Source organism: Protopterus annectens, chromosome 3.part1 (assembly GCF_019279795.1).
Source record: "Protopterus annectens isolate FY-2018-M chromosome 3.part1, PAN1.0, whole genome shotgun sequence".
Taxonomy (NCBI): Eukaryota; Metazoa; Chordata; order Ceratodontiformes; family Protopteridae; genus Protopterus; species Protopterus annectens.
In genome coordinates, this window is record NC_056732.1 from 1,307,417,712 (window position 1) to 1,307,434,070 (window position 16,359).

Here is a 16,359-nt window from a genome sequence, read left to right on the forward strand (position 1 = left end):
ATGTATATTATGGATAGGTATCGCTAAATATTCCTCTTATGTCTTTCACAGTGGCAAGTAAGCAGGCTATGAACCAGGAGGCCCATGGATGTAGATTGGAGCGGTTGCGATGTGAGGTAGATTAGTAATACTCTTGCATGTACTGTCATAGGAAATCAATCTAAAAGTAGTAGTAAGTTAATTGCCTGTATAAAACCTGCATTGTCTAAGGGATGTACTTCATACACCAGAGAATATGGCAGGAAGAGTCTCATATAGGCTGTATGTAAATAAAAGCATAATAGCCTGACAATAAAGGTCTAACTGCTGGAATGCATGTGTTAACTCTGGTATCATATGGTAATGTAGATTTGTAATCACTTAATAGTACTGTTGTATTAAGCTCTGTTACCCACACTGTGCTACATAAATAAAATGTGTAGGAATGTCTGCATATGACTGGTGTAATCCCAAGAGGTCATATAGTACAACTGAGAGAGACTTAGAAAACAGTGAAAAGAGAGACAACAAAATCCAAATAGCACACTCAACTGAGATGTGAACTGTTGTATTTTTAGCCCACACAGCCATGGTTCGAATCCTAGTAGTGGTAATAGGTTGCATACAGAATCATACCCCACAACTGTACAGATATGTCCAGAATGTCCAGTAAATCGGCTCATATCTGATGCCTGTCCCCCTGGGAAATCAGTGGGATGATCCCAGACGTTTAGGCAGCAAACATGAAATACAACTGATTGTCAGAAATCTATAAGAACAAACCTGTCACTCTAGCAACTCCCCAAAATGTCATGAGAGTAATAAGCCAAGTATGTCCCATCTACACCCCCATGTTGTCAAGCTGTGACCAGAGTGTGTACAGTAAAAGAGTGTTAAATAAATTTGTTAAAGTCAGACTGTAAAATTCATCTGGCATTAAAAAATAATGACAGTCAATAACAAACAGTAATGCAGGAAAACTCAAGTATCTAAAACTCTAATACTCTAATGTACATTAGGAGGCAAAAAACCATACACAAACTTGTACAGAATTTTGTCTGATTTTATTGGTGCAACATATGGTATTTTATACACTCTACTATCAGCTTTTGCCCACCTCACTGACGTGGTCAGTGACAGGGTCTTTACATCATAGTAACTTATGAAAAAGTGCTGAGATGGTGTTTTTCAAAAATCTTTTTCCCATGAGAATATTACAGCCTTGCAAGCACCTGGTCAGTCACAATGTCCTTCCGAGGATGTAGCCAATTCAAGGCTCTTAGATTAGTTCGAATACAATGGGTGCATGTCTTCTTTAATGCTTCTCTTTGTTCCTCTCTTGTTTACCAGCTGGACACTATCTCTGATAGTGCGCACAAGGCTATTCTTCTGGTGGAAGCAGGAAAAGATACACATGCAGACAGATTTATTATTTTCTAACTTTGCAAAATAATCTTTACTGACAGACATGAGCCAGGCCGCACTGAACGCTGCCAAGGCCAAATTTCTAATTATACTGCAGCTTATGCTTCAAGCAATAATATGCGAGTTTATTTCTACTATTATTCTAGTAAAACAGAATTAAATGCATTACATATCATACTATTTTTCAACCTTTGTTCCCTATATAGATTTGAGCACATTTATTCCTGTCTAAAGCACACATTTCTCTATATATCTGACCACACAACTTATATATGTTTGAATGTTTGAATACACATTTTCCTAAGCAGCATATATGTAAATATATTTTTCTAGGCAGCATGTATGTAAATATATTTTTCTAGGCAGCATGTATGTAAATATATATTTTCTAGGCAGCACATATGTGAATATATATATTTTTCTAACATTCTCCCTCCTGTTAATGCATTTCATTCTATTTGAAACATAAACAGTATCATTTCATTTCTTAGCCTTTTCCTTTCAAGGACTTTTAGCCAAGTAAGTCATTTGCTTTATATTTCAGATAGGCTTTCACTTGGTATCAACAAATTCAATTCCATGTCTTGGTACATAGTTTCAGTTACTGATATGTCAACTAAGTCTTTAACTAATTTTTTCACACAGGGTATACCGCAGCAGACACATGCTCCAATTATGAGCAGTACTACACAAATTGCTATCAGAATATTCATAAGGACCGACCCCACCCCCAAATAGATTCTGGAAAAAGTTCGTCAGTGGGTTTGGGCCTGGTTCTGCCATTGCTGACACCTGCTGTATTACCTCCAGGTGATCATTGATTTCATGTTGGTTGTCTGGAATGCGCACAGCATTCTTCTTTGATAAGCGCACATACCACCTCTCGCTAGGGTGAAGTCGAGAGCCATTCGGTTCTGTAATACGACTGTTCTCATTGCATTCATTTCATCAGTCACAAGTTCAAGAGCGGAAAAAGTCGCATTGCTCATTACTTGAGGAGTTTTGACAATTTCCTCAGTTCCCAAATCGATTTGACTGCTCCGTAGGCTGGGAATATCCCAGCCCAGGATATAACACTGTCACTCAAGTCCATATGAGTCAATTTTTCTTTGTCCTTCACAGCCGAATGATCCTTCCAGCTTGCTTCAATCTTACCCACTGGATTAGCAGGTTTTCTGACTGTATTCTCGGCTTGCTGAGCTATATTTCTCACATTGCGTATTTTACCCAGGGGCAATTCTGCAGTATGTCTTATGGCTGGAACCAGATAACCCAAAAAACAACTGCCGGACCAATTCTCAGGTAACCATTTATAGGCCTTTTCCCACAAACAAAATAACAGTTTTCTACTTTAGTACTGATGCGGGTTAACCCTGAATGAAACATTTTTTTTATCTATAACAGATAATTGTCTATATATTTCAGGAGTTTTTTGCACATCTCTCAATGTTGTTTTCATCAAGCTTAAATACGAACCATAGTTGTGCTACAACTAGTACCTTGGTCTACAGGTTTTATATAACATTTGTAAGACACAGTTATGTTACAGTTACTCCAACCAACCTGGAGTGTGTCATTTTTAACAAAACAAACAATTCCTTTCTGAGTAACGGGTAAATATAATGCCACTTTGTCTTGTGATCTCACAGTACCCGTGTCAAATAATAGGTTTTCCCAAGTTTCATTTATCCCCAAGGGGACAGCAGACATTAAAAGTCCTCCATATGCTGTGGGTATTGCAGTACAAACCCAGCAATTTGAAACATTCATAGTCTCTACATAGACTCGTTTCATAGCCAGGTATGTGTTGAAGTTCGGATGCCAGTCTATAGCCAGTCCATCATCACGTTTTATCAATTTCACTTCTGTAGTTATATGCAAGAAAAACCATAACAACAAAAAGGTCACTATAAACATGGTTAATAAATGTATGATCAGCAGGCCAGTGAACCAATGTCTTTGGGGTTGCTTCACATTTTTATTCACTCTGCCTCTGGCCATCCTGTATCTGTGGAATGTCAGTTAAAAAATGTTTGTCCAATTTAAATTCTTTGAGTGGTTTACAGTGCGTCAAATGAACCCAAGATGATCTCTCAGCAATTTTTACTGCAGTAGGTGTTGCCAATAGTACCTGGTACGGACCTTCCCACTTTGGACTCGCCCAGTTCTTTCTTTTGATGACTTTCAGCCAGATCCAGGACCCCGGGGTCAGCACGGCCTCCGGTTTTGCTTCTTGTTTATCTGAAAAAGAGTTCAACTGCAAAACAGTCTTATTTGTTAACAATTTCTTCATATAACTAGCTAATGAGCCATCGGCCTCCAGCTCTGCAGGCATGAGGGCCTTCCATTGTGGCACACAATATGCTCTTCCAAACACTACCTCAAAGGGTCAAGCCCCTTACATTTGGAACAGTTCTCATGCTCAGCAGTGCTAAAGGCAGACAGCAAATCCAAGTCTTTTGAGTCTCACTCATCAATTTTCTCAACTTGTTTTTCAAAATTCCATTGTACCTCTCCACCAGTCCTGCTGACTGAGGGTGATAAGCACAATGGTTTTCAAAGAAATCCCAAAAATCTCCCAAGCTGATGTATTGTCTGGTTTACGAAATGTGTTCCATTGTCACTATAGATTCTTTCCGGTATGCCAAATCTAGGAATGATTTCTTTCACTAAGGCTTTTGCTACTGTTGCTGCATCCGGATTCCTGGTTGGAAAAGCTTCTACCCATTTTGAAAACATATCTATGATCACTAAACAGTATTTTTCCTTCACATTTATTCAGTTCTATGAAATCCATACAAATAGTATGGAACGGATAGGGTGGTGTTGGAAAGCTCCTCGCTTGGTTTAAATGCTCCCTGTGCATGATGTTTGCTACAAATATGACATGTTGCACAAAATTTTTGTGTATAATTCGTAAATCCGTATGTTTGGAATGTTTTGTTAACTAACTGTACCATCCCCCCTGTTGAGACATGGCTCTGCCCATGACTCAACAAAGCTGCATATCTAAATAAATTAGATGGCAATATTGGTTTTTTCTCTTTGGAGATGTACAGTCCCTCTTCAAGGATTGCTCCTCGTTTTATCCACTTCTGTTTTTCTGCTTTTGTAGCTAATGTCTGCATTGTTTTTAACATTTCTAAATCTAGAGTATCAGAAGGTTGTAGTTCTTCATTTAAAAACACAGTTTCTAGGTCTGAGGCAGCTTGCTTTGCAGCTGCATCAGCCCGAGCATTCCCTTTTGAAATTCTATCTTGTTGCTTGGTATGGGCTGCACATTTACAGATAGCTATTCTAGTGGGTAACTGAATAGAGTCTAACAGGTTCAAAATCAATTGTGCATGATTAATCGGTTTGCCAGTAGATGTTATCATTCCCCTGTTTTTCCACTGTTGTGCAAAGACATGCACTGTAGAGAAAGCATACTGACTGTCAGTATATATGTTAACACATTTGTCTTTCGCTAGAGTGCAAGCACGGTCAAAGCTATCAATTCTGCTGCTTGAGCTGACAGGTTATGTTGCAGGGGTTGTGCTTCTATGATTTCGTTATCAGTCACTACTGCATAACCCACTAGGTTCTTTCCTGTAGGACCTCGTCTACAGGACCCATCCACATAAAATGTCACCTCTGCATCGGCTAAGGGCACATCAGTAAGATCTTGTCTAGGTGTGGTTATTTGTTCCATTTCCTGTAGGCAACTGTGTGGTGTGCCATCTACAGGAATCGGAAGTAATGTCGATGGATTTAATGTTGTGCATCGTTCAATTGTCATATGGGGTTGACTCAATAGTATGGTCATACAAGAAAGATGTCTGGCAGGGGATAAAAATGCTATTTTTTCTTGCAGTAAAATTATCGCAACTGCATGAGGTACTCTCAACATGAGAGGATGAAACAATACCACTGAGGCCGAAGCTTGCACTGCCATAGCTGCTGCGACAACTGCTTGTACACAGGGTGGTAATGATCGTGCCACGGATCTAACTGTGATGAATAGTAAGCTATGGGCGTTGCTTGCCGCCATGTTGTTGCGTCAGTACTGACGTCATATATCCCCGCCTACAATCTACAGTCTGGAAAAATCTCTTATGGTAATTCGGAAGCCCTAAAACTAACGATGAGACTATCAGTTGTTTTAGTCTGCAAAAAGCTGCTTCTGCTTCTGGTGTCCAATGTAGTGTTTCTTGTGCTGCCATTGGTGTTTTAAATATTAAATCAGCCAATGGAGCCGTTTCTAAAGCATAATTTGGTATCCAACTTCGACAAAAATTAGTCGTTCCCAAGAAGGACATCATTTCCTTTTTGGTAGTTGGTCTAGGTGCTTGTAAGATTGCTGTTTTCCTATCTTCATCTAATGTTCTACCTTCTTTGGATATCACATATCCCAGGTATTTAACCTGTTCTTTCCAAAGTTGCAATTTATGTTTATTCACTTTATGCCCTTGCTCAGCTAAGAATTTCAACAATGCTACTGTGTCTTCCCTACATTGCTGCTGGGTAGGAGCTGCAAGCAAGATGTCATCTACATAAAGTAGTACTTGGCTGCCCCCTGGTGGAGAAAACCCCAGGTTGCTAGCCATCTCTTGTGCGAATATTGTTGGACTTTCACTATATCCCTGTGGTAGTCGGTGCACGTATACCTTTTGCCCTGAAATGTGAATGCAAACCAATGCTGGCTGTCAGGGTGGATAGGTATTGAAAAACGCATTGCTAATATCTACCACGGTGAAATATTTTTGTTGCGGCTTCAAATCATTTAACAAGGTATGTGGGTCTGGCACCGTAGGTGCCCTTGGTATTACCGCATCATTCACAGCCTGTAAATCTTGTACCATCCGCCATTCCCGTTTGCTTTTTAACAGGAAATAGAGGAGTATTACATGGTGAATCCAAGGATTCTACCAGTATCCCTTTCTTAAGTAATGCCATTATGATAGGTTTGATTCCTTGTTCTGCATCCTTGCTCAAAGGATATTGTCTTTTCCTTGGTCTAAAGGCCGATTTTGGTGTAATAACTACTGGCCCTGCTGTTCGAATAAGTCCTACATCCGATTTCCCTGTTGACCAAAGAACATTTGGTATTTTACTCAAAGCTTTTTCTTCTTCTTCTATCAAGAACGCCAGTCAGCTGTCTTCACTCTGCTGTAAGTGCACAGCTGGGCGTGCTTGCGTTAACCAATTTAGTTTTTGTTTTTGTACTCCTAAGTCCGATAACTCTAAGTCAGTTAGTTTCTCCCATTTTGTCACTTTGTCACCCAAGTCTACCCACCTAACATCCCTGTTTTTGGTTAGGCTAACATGCGTTAGTTTATTGGATTTGTACAATTCCAAGAACTCCTGAGGCAATGAACAACTCACTACACTATTGCCCTCAGTGTCCCAGTATAGAGTCCGTAGTATTAGTCTATTTGCGGGATTCCTGAACAATTTTTGTTCATATTCTTTATCAGGTCCTGATATGCTACAATAATATAGGGTACAATGTAACAAATGTTGCTGATCAACATCGAGGGGAAGCACCTTGCTGGTGGCTACATTCATCAGTTCCTTGGTCACTGCCCCTGGACCGGTTGTAACCAGATCCTGGCTGTACCAATAATAGGCCTCACCCTCCGATCGTACTACAAAAGTATCAGTTTGTCTCTGTGCCTCCATACCATTCATGGTAGGGACTACTGCTATGCCAAAAAGTTGCATAAGATCTCTTCCCAATAAGTTCATGGGGCATTTGGCAGAAAGTACTATTTTACTTTTCTGGGTTATACCCGAGATGGGGTCAGTTATTGCTATATCATGGGAAAGTGGTTCCCTGTACAGCTGTCCGTTTGCTGCTTTCACTAATATGTAATCGGGTGACTCAGAATGTTCCGGTAACTTTGAAGGGTGTATCAAAGTTCGTGATGCTCCTGAATCACACAAAAATTTGACTTCTCTCCCTTCCACCAGAAGTGTAACTTCCGGTTTAGTGTCTGCTAAATAGAGCTCCAAGCTCAGTAGTGCCAAGTCCAAAACTTCACTTTCCCCAACTTCTACATCCGGTTGCATGTCATTTGTTTCTTCTAAGGTATTTACATTATTTCCCTGCTCATTAGTTTCTCCTAATGACTGCCGAGCAGTATAACTGCCATCTAGTCAATCCTCATCATCCTTATCCTTTTTTTTCACAGGTGCCTTGCTCCTGCAATCCCTTGCCAAATGTCCCTTCTTACCGCAATTGAAGCACTCACCTCTTTTTTTCCTGTCCTCATAAAGTTCTGAGTTTCTGTCAGAACGTTTGTTACCCTGAGCATTTCGCTTACCCTTTTTGGCTGTTTGTACTACAAAAACTTCCGCACCGTCTTCAGCTGTGAAGACCTGCGTTTTCTTTTTCTTTTTACTGTTAAAATGTTTTTCGGCATGTCTAGCATACTCTAGCAAGGCTTGAAGCCTACTCGTTCGGTGATCTATCATATGCTTCGTGACGAAGCTATTGATAGGGGCAATACAACCTTTTAAAAATGCATTCTTCAACTGCTGTTCATATGAGCTATCATTCTTTTGATTTTCAGGAATAGTCATACCACTATGGTTATTAAAACATTCTAATAATCTACCATAGTATCGTCTACTGTTTCATTATCTTGTTATACGCATTGGTTAATACAAGTCCAGTCTGCCCTAGGTTTCCACTTTTCAGTAATGCGGTCTGTAAGACCCTTCAATCTAGCATCTAGTTCTGCGTCACTATGTGGGAGTGGCCTGAGTTGCGTCACGGGCATTCCAGGCACCACAAATCATGTGCCAGTCCGGACCTAAAATTTGTCTAACTACTTTTCTACCTCTTCCCCATTCAGGTGGTAACTCAATCTCATGCCCTGTAAATCTTGTACAAATTTCTCAAAGTTAATTTTTGGATGGGGAATTCCTCTGTAGCTTTCGGATGTCTTCCGGTGTCCATGGTCTATACACTAAGAGAGTTGAGGCCTGGCCTCCTGTCCTGCCTGTGGGTTTGGTACTTCAATTAATGCACAGATTTCCTCACTCTCATCTAATGAATTTCCGCTCGGTTGCACATCTATAAATGTTTGGCGTGTTCGGGATCTAGTTCCGATAGGTTCTCTTACAAATGGTTGTCTTAATATCCCTGTTGTCTCCGGATAACGTGGGGGGGGGTCCAGCCCGCCCTCCCGCTTCATATTCTAAGTAAGGCATCGGAGGAGGTGGTAGGGGAGGGACCGATGCTACTATTGTATTATTATCCTCTTTGTCTAAAACAATGCTTTTGCATTTTTATTTTTCTGTTTCCTTCGGTTCACTTCCTCAATCCACCTATGTGCTTGAGGAACGCCCAACTGTTGTTGTTTTTTTGCCTGACCTTCTGCGTCAGATTTTAACTGTTTCAAAAGTTTTACTAATGATATTTTATCTAATTTACCATCAAAGTCATACTTATTAACCCATTTTGAAAAATATCTCACATTATCTGCTCTTTGCAATTGCATATACTTTGCATCTTCTGTTAGGGGTCACGTGACCCTTTAGTGCATTCATTTCCCATGTCTCTGAAAGAAAAAAGAACTGTTACGTAACCCTTTCTCTTGTACCACGTGGTATCTTATTCCCCGTATCCACAGTAGTGTCTAGAATAACTGTTTTACTTTGCTTTGTTTACTTCCTGATCTATGACTCAAGATACAATACTTCGACTACCTCTCTCCCTGCTATCACAAACCTTAGCAATAGCACAGTGTAACCTGGTCCCTGATCTAAAACAAAAACAAAGAGAGGAATTCTGCTTACCGAGCCTCCCGCTTACTGTTGAAACTTCTTTTTAGGATCCAGTTTTCCGCTTTTCGGCCACAGATCAGACAAGTGGACAGCCTCTTTAGATACGACAATTCAGTCGGAGGTCTTTCCTTCTCCTGCGCAGGTTTTGGTGCCACCTATATACTCTGACCTGCAGCTTACCAAGGGAATTCCGGTCCGAAGGACCAAAATGTTAAATAAATTTGTTAAAGTCAGACTGTAAAATTCATCTGGCATTAAAAAATAATGACAGTCAATAACAAACAGTAATGCAGGAAAACTCAAGTATCTAAAACTCTAATACTCTAATGTACATTAGGAGGCAAAAAACCATACACAAACTTGTACAGAATTTTGTCTGATTTTATTGGTGCAACATATGGTATTTTATACACTCTACTATCAGCTTTTGCCCACCTCACTGACGTGGTCAGTGACAGGGTCTTTACATCATAGTAACTTATGAAAAGTGCTGAGATGGTGTTTTCAAAAATCTTTTTCCCATGAGAATATTACAGCCTTGCAAGCACCTGGTCAGTCACAATGTCCTTCCGAGGATGTAGCCAATTCAAGGCTCTTAGATTAGTTCGAATACAATGGGTGCATGTCTTCTTTAATGCTTCTCTTTGTTCCTCTCTTGTTTACCAGCTGGACACTATCTCTGATAGTGCGCACAAGGCTATTCTTCTGGTGGAAGCAGGAAAAGATACACATGCAGACAGATTTATTATTTTCTAACTTTGCAAAATAATCTTTACTGACAGACATGAGCCAGGCCGCACTGAACGCTGCCAAGGCCAAATTTCTAATTATACTGCAGCTTATGCTTCAAGCAATAATATGCGAGTTTATTTCTACTATTATTCTAGTAAAACAGAATTAAATGCATTACATATCATACTATTTTTCAACCTTTGTTCCCTATATAGATTTGAGCACATTTATTCCTGTCTAAAGCACACATTTCTCTATATATCTGACCACACAACTTATATATGTTTGAATGTTTGAATACACATTTTCCTAAGCAGCATATATGTAAATATATTTTTCTAGGCAGCATGTATGTAAATATATTTTTCTAGGCAGCATGTATGTAAATATATATTTTCTAGGCAGCACATATGTGAATATATATATTTTTCTAACACAGAGTGAGATGTATGTGCATAATACTAATGTGGAATCTGACAATTTGTGTGGCAACATTCATGTAGTGCTAACAAATATTGCTCCCACAGGTCTGTCAGATACAAACACTGTGCCTAGAAATAAAAGATTGATATCCTGTACTGGTACTGTTTACTCTGGTATTGTATGGCATTGTTAGTATTGCAGCTGATCTGAATAATAAGGTATTACTCATCACTGTCACCCACACTGTGCTACATAAAATAACTAGCTAGAAAATCCTGTATAAGAGTGTTGCAATACAAGGTCAGAATGTAAAACCACAGAATTATAGACAGAAATCTGATAAGAGACACACAACAATATCTATATAGCACACACAACTGTGATGGACAGTGTTTTAATTTTAGCAGACACAGCTATGGTTCGAATCCTGGGAGTGGTAGCAAGTTGTATGCAGATTCATACCCCACAAGTGTACAGAAATGTCCAGAATGTCCAGTTAATTGGCTCATATCTGCCGTCTATCAAACTGTCACCCTGGCATATCAGTGTGCTAATCTCTGACATGTAGGCAGCATTTCATATCATATAACTGACTGTCAGGCCTGTAGATATTTGGAAAATGTCAATGAAAACAAACCTGTCATTGTACAATTTACTAAAGGTTTAAGAGGGCAATAGTCGAAATATGTCATGGTTCACCTGCATGTGATCAAGACATGCCAAGAGTGTGTGCAAAAAGAGATGGATAGGTATGTTTATAACATCAACCTGGAATCTGGGAGTATGTGCAGAATGAGTTAGTTAGTGTTAATAAAGAATTAGTCCACAGGTATACCAGGTAAGAGGTGTACACTGCCGGTAAAACCAGTTCATGTATATTAATGTTGACAGCCATACCACTGCCCAAACTAAGGCAATACGGTAGTGTACTAATACTTGTAAGGTACAGATAACAGCACTGACTAGGAAAGTAATGCGAACTACAGGAATATACTAGTTGTTAATTGACATCTTTCTCTCCCCCTCACCATATCTGCAACAATAAACTAAATACACAACTCAATTGGTATATGCTGACTTAACTCTAGTGTTAAGACATATGCCATATTGTTCAATAATTATTTAAAGCTGTTTCTATGCATGTGCTATGTTGAAATACTCCCACATTGGTGGCACGGTGCCATCAATGTACCTGCATATTGTTGTAATTACCACTGTGGTCCCATATATGCATGTGTTCTGTTTGCTATACAACTGTTCCATATCTGGTGTTTGGGTTAATGGGAATATCTATGCATGCTGTTATACCTAATCCTAGAATGTGTTGACTATTACTAACCCACATATGTTGATAAAACTTAAACACCATAGGACGTATGGGAATGTGGGTTCCAGCAGAGCCACCTGTCCCACCTCAGCTGGCCTTGGCACCAGGCACCAGCACGTCTGGGGCCCAACCTGGGACCTCCTTGTCCATTAGTCCTGCACCACCTTTGGGTGGAACTGCCTCAGGGGATGGGGCTCACCCCTCTGGAAGCAGGCATGGACAGGAACCTGTCACCTGTCTCCAGGTCTGGGTCATGGTGCGTAGTGAGCTCCACAGGGAAGTTGGAGATCTACTACGCCAGCTTGAGGGCCATGTGTCGTGACTAGAGGGTTGGCCTGGCTCTCCTACTCAGCCCCCAGCACAACCACTTTCGGGGCTGTGAAGGTGCAGTGGTGTTGGCCCATGGGTGGGGACCTCAGTCCCACTGTTTCCACTAGGGGGCTCATGGACTTTTGATTTCCCAACACCCCTCGCCATCAAGGTGTTTACCCCCCCACATGTGTCATATACCGCACCTGTATGCATCTTGTTTGTCTTGTCTGTTAACCTACCCAACCTACCTCTCCAAATATATCTACTATCCCTCCCCAACATCCCACTCTCACCTGAAAAAAAAAAGGCAACCTGTTCCCAAAAAAAAAAATCTAGCCTCCTACATAGCTATCCATTTCGCACAAGTGTCAACTGGACACATGCAATCTGGCCTAATTGGCTTAACAACATATTATTGTTGTTCTCACCCTTCTCTCAGGTGTATGAGTGTCCAAATCTATCTCCAAATTCAGTGTATATACACAGCTGTAACTGTAGAAGAAATGGGCAGCTATGGACCTTTCCTACACCCTTCCTGTACATCCCTAGCTATTTTCTCTACTGTCTTTCCCTCTTTGTGTCCCTTTCTCACCATTTTACTATCAACCCTTTTTCATTTATTTTAAAGAAATTAGTGCGGGGGTAAGTGGGAATAAGCACTTTTAAGCAGCAGTAAGTGTTTTTAAGCTTGTTTGCACGGGGGTAAGCAATGCCTCCACAGGTTAAGCAATTTAGAAGCTAACTGAGTAGAAGAAATCATAACCGGAAGTTAGCAGTGCTTACCTCCATGCATACCCATGCAAACCCACTTACGACTGCTTAAAAGTGCTTACTCCCACTTACCCCCATGCTAATTTCACTCTGTATCCAATGGTCCTTGTTCTACCCAGCAATAAAATAAACAGCCTCTGCAAGGCTCAACTCCAGGACCCTGTACACCATAGCCAAAGTGATTTACCACTAAGCCATATCAGATACACATAACCCTGATGTTTTTACAAATATATCATCAAGCACAGGCATTCAACAGTACAGGAAATGTTTTTAAACATGTAGATGTGTGTGTGTGTGTGTGTGTGTGTGTGTGTGTGTGTGTGTGTGTGTGTGTGTGTGCGTGTGTGTGTGTGTGTGTATATTTATATCTAAATAGATATATACATTTGTATATATATATATATATATATATATATATATATATATATATATATATATATATATATATATATATATATATACATATATATATATATATATATATATATATATATATATATATATATATATATATATATACATATATATATATATATATATATATATATATATATATATATATATATATATATATATATATGTGTGTGTATATATATATATATATATATATATATATATATATATATATTATATAATACATATACATACATCTATAGATATATATATGTCTACATATATATATATATATATATATATATATATATATATATATATATATATATATATATATATATATATATATAGAGAGAGAGAGAGATAATATATATATATATATATATATATATATATATATATATTCATATATAGAGCAATATATATATGTAAGCATATATCTATATATATATATATATATATATATATATATATATATATATATATATGCATATACAGATATATATCTATATATATAAAAAAGAACATAACCAATACATATATGACCACAGGCACCATTAATGGGGGTGAGGGGGCCTAAGCTACATACGTCTTGTATGTGTTGATATGACCCCCCCCCCCCCCCACAGCCAAACAGGTCTGCCCTGCAATACAATACCAACTGTTGCAAATCCCATAACCAGGACTCGACACAACATGGGCACAAGATGTTAACAGTAATCCTTCCCACCTGTATGATGTCAGGCTGGTATCAATAACATATCATGCAGTACAGTCTGGCTACCATAGGGAATGTACAATGTGGAAGCAATAAACATTCCTAAGATACTATACACACAGACGTATATGCAGATACATATATGAGTTTAAATACTTGGGATCAATAGTAAAGAGTAATGGTGAGTGTGGAAGAGAGGTGAATAAGAGAGTACAGGCAGGGTGGAGAAGAGTGTCAGGAGTGATTTGTGACAGACGAGTACCAGTAAGAGTGAAAGGGAAGGTCTACAAGAGGGTAGTGAGACCAGCTATGTTATATGGGTTGGAGACGGTGGCACTGACAAAAAGGCAGGAGTTAGAGGTGGATGTGGCAGAGTTAAAGATGTTAAGATTTGCACTGGGTGTGACAGGGGTGGACAGGATTAGGAATAATTATATTAGAGTCAGCTCAGATTGGAAGGTTTGAAGACAAAGCCAGAGAGGCAAGATTACATTGGTTTGGACATGTGCTGAGGAGGGATGCTGAGTATATTGGGAAAAAGATGCTAAGGAAGAAGCTACCAGGTAACAGGAAAAGATGAAAGCCTAAGATAAGGTTTATGGATGTGGTGAGAGAGAACATGCAGGTGGTTGGTGTGACAGCGCAAGATGCAGAGGACAGGAAGAAATGGAAACAAATGACCCCTAATGGGAACAGCCAAGAGATGATGATGATATAGATATATATGTAACTACACATACACACACAGAGATATGTATAGGAAGATACATATTTAGAGGGTGCACAACATAAGGAACAGCCAGTATGCCTACAGTTGCCACCTCACCAACTGGACACTGTATGAGTCACCCATACAAAAGGCAATTGTTGCCCGAAACATATACCCACAGAGAGGTCAAAGGATATAACACCACAAACAGGTTTGCATACATGAGAAAGCTTTATTTTTGTATTATTACAGTTGTATATGCCATGTAGTATAGCTGTTTAGACTCTGAAATACATATAAACAGACTAATGCAACTCTCAAACAGATCAATTAATGCAGTATTCTGGAAAGCATTACATATGTTGTTGTCCAGGCCAAGGCCTTCAAGTAGTACAACAATAAAGACAGACTGGGTCACAGGATAACAATCAATCAACAGTAAGTAATGCAGATGTATAGTCCAGCAGCCTCTAGCTACACTCTGTACACAATCCCTTGGGGGTAAAGACTTCAGATGACACAATGGGATGTATTTGTTACATAACAAGGCATAACTGAAACCACCACAATCACACTGACAAGCAGAATAGTCTGTATGGCAGGAAGCAGTAGGCCTGCATTTACCCAAGGTGAATTGTATGATAATGTACATCCAGATACCTTAAGGCAGCTTACCCCAATACCCCTCACATGTTGTAACAGCCTAGGTTAGTTATGGTGCATCCCCCTATAGACTGACATACATGGGGCATATACCACTGTTACATACATTGATCTCTGGACTGCATAAGGGCACACATGTATTGTGCAGATGTAGCCCACACATATATGGACCCAACCCCACAATATGTGTGGGGGCCACAACAGCAGTGGAATGATGGCAGGAATGGCAGCATGACATACTCACAGGCCACTACATAACAACCCCTGACTGCATGTTATATGTACAAAGCCTGGTATGTAGGTGGAGGACAGAGGCTGGAACACAGGCCCATATGTGAAATAGGGTTTTCATACACTAAGCAAGTCGCTGGTGTTACAGGTTAGTCTGCAACATACCCTTAGTCAGGAATATGAAGTCAGAAACACAAATGGATGTAGCCATGTACTGATAGCACTCAACACACACATAGCCAGTGATATATCTGACACAAGACCTGGGTGGTGGACGTGCAAAACATAACACACACACCTCTGGCCATCAAGTGGATATGCACACAGTTGAGAGCTATGCAGACAGACTGCAGTCCATTTTAAACTAGTATGTACAGAGAAACCCGGTAACACTGGTGCTATAAAATGAATACAACAACAGTACTCTGTTTGTAGTTCTGGAACCTCATACAAATATGTAGCTGGCCTGAGTGTGCAAGTTCTCTTGTAAGAGGTATTGCTACCTGCTGTCTGTAACACTGCTGCCCACACACAAGAAGGATGTCCACCATACAGGAAAGGTAAAGGGACTATGCCCACATGATGTAGGGATTTATAGTAGTGAGTTGCTATGACAGTGGTAATTGGAAATACTACACAGCATGCTGCATGCAGGTAGCAAGTGGAGGACACTGATTGGTGCAGAGGCCATCACCTGATCATGTGCATCACCCACAAAAGCTATGCTGCAATCTATTCCAAGCAGCTCAATCCATTTACTGGAGAGAGAGAGAGAGAGAGAGAGAGAGAGAGACAGGTAAGTGTGCGATAGTGAGGGATTTAGGGTTAGGGTCCGGGAAAGGTGAGTGTGCGGTAGTGTCGGACTTAGGGTTCGGGTAAGGTAAGTGTGTGATAGTGATG